The sequence below is a fragment of the Octopus bimaculoides genome, chromosome 25, assembly GCF_001194135.2.
Source record: "Octopus bimaculoides isolate UCB-OBI-ISO-001 chromosome 25, ASM119413v2, whole genome shotgun sequence".
In the NCBI taxonomy this organism is placed as follows: Eukaryota; Metazoa; Mollusca; class Cephalopoda; order Octopoda; family Octopodidae; genus Octopus; species Octopus bimaculoides.
The window spans coordinates 12424534-12426605 of NC_069005.1; the positions used below are offsets into that span (position 1 = coordinate 12424534).

General features: G+C 34.5%; 1 long non-coding RNA gene across 2 annotated transcripts in view; it reads right to left on the reverse strand.

Annotated features, from left to right (window-relative positions):
• The window catches only part of LOC106870536 (uncharacterized), a 12484-nt gene that overhangs the window by 6121 nt on the left and 4291 nt on the right, over positions 1–2072 (reverse strand). For both annotated transcript variants that reach the window (XR_001409535.1, XR_001409536.2), the window contains exon 2: positions 705–782. This is a non-coding gene — a long non-coding RNA (uncharacterized LOC106870536). The remainder of the gene's footprint in view (positions 1–704; positions 783–2072) is intronic.

The following is a 2072-nucleotide window of genomic DNA, read 5'->3' on the forward strand; positions in this document are numbered from 1 at the left end:
ACACACACATACACACACACATACATATGCATACGCACACAAATGAAGAAAAAGTAGCTATATGCATATACTTTTTGGGGGAAATGTGTTACGTTCTGTTGACAGACTTGCACTTAAAATTCCCGCGATTTTAATCAATTTTTTAGTTACTGTGATGACAATTTTACCTTTTCATTTATCTTTCAAACACATACACACACACATACACACACACGCATGCACTCACAAACTCGCTCACTATGACATTGTTTCTCTCTCGATAATTTTTTCTCCTCCTCTTCTTGTATTCAAAATGAAAGTCAGCTTTTAAAGTCTGTGTTGCATTTTCTATATTTTGAGTTACAGGGAAGCACATGCGCGCACACGCACGCTCTCACACATACACACGCACGCACGCACACAAACAAACCCCCAGATAACTATATATACATATAATCTCTATTTGAAGTGTGTTGTGTTGTGTTGACACATGCACTTTTATTTTCACCGTGTTTAAATAAAAACTTTTTACTATGGTGACAACTCATTTTTACTATCTATCTATCTATTTACCTCTCTCTATATATATGTGTGTGTATGTACGTATATATGCGTGTATGTATGTATGCATGCACATGTGTATGCATGGACATGTGTATGCACCAACATATATACATAGGAAGACAGTTATACTTTCCATGAAATATTATTATAGTATTAATAACTTTTCTAATAAGATGAACATATCTTGTCTTCCAATATTTCTTTCACCTTCTCTCTGAGTTTTCTGTTATAATAATTATCTGTAAATAAATTAAAGTTCTATTAACTTTTATCTACTCATCATAGTGTTAACATTATTCTCAAAGCTGTACTCTGTTATTAACACATTAACCTCTTACATAATTATTAACGATGTGTTAAAATATTTTGTTACAATACACCTGCTGCGCCATATCTTTTGCTTTCATTATCCTCATTCAAGCGTCTATTTAGTTATCTGTTAAACATACTTTATGTACAATGGCTCCTCTTAGTGTAAATTATATTAACTCAATGCTTCCAACTTCATTCTAATGAAGCAGAACTTTCGTTAACGATACTCGTGGCGCGCAGTGGATTTCGTTATTTTCACTATCAGTCATTTTCGCTTAGATGACCTGTCCTTACTTGATCGGGATTACGGCTTGCATCCCATCAGACACATACAAAGTATTTGCCTTCTGTATCCAAAGTCATAAAGTACCTTTCTTTACAATTTGAAAGCTGGAACATATATCCAACCAATATTTATCGGACCTGTAGAACATATAGACTTGAAGATTGAGCGCTGTACTAACAGCAAATTGGTTGGCAGAGTACGCCATTACGTAGGCTGCTGGAATGTTCTTTCGGTTCATGGTATTTAGATAGATTTATTTTACGATCATCAACCGTGTTCTTCCCATAGTTCAATCTGTCTTCATATAATTAAATGTTTGCTAGAAGCTGATCTTTGTAAGATGTGATTCGAGAACTTCAATTGTTTTACAACATTCGCTCCCAGCTACCAATGATACGGGCTGGAAATAATCGAGTTCTTTCTGTGTCAATGAGCAAGGCTTCTATTCGATATAAGTTGAGGTAAAGAACGATTTCATCATCTTAGCATTTACTGAATCAGTCACACTTATCTGACACAGATGATTCTTACCCCCGGCATTGAAAATGGTTTTATTGTTCTTAGTTATCGCGTATAGGATTTCACAATTATAAGCACAAGCATGGATGTGTGATTAAAACGCTCGCTTTGTAAACACACAGTCTCGGGTTCAGTTCCACTGCGCAGAACCTTTGGCTAATGTCTTCTGTTATAGTCCCAGCCTGAGCAAGAATTACGTCAGTAGTCAAACTCTGAAACCTTGTTCATATATATATATATATATATATATATATATATCCGGTTATCCTAAAAGTTCTGTCAGAATTTTGAATAAAAGGAAACAAGTGATCAAATGTTATATTTAATTGAAATTTAATCATCAATGTACTTTATGTGATTATCTATGACCTCCTTCCATCTATTTACAGGCTTTTAATCCCATCAATGTAGA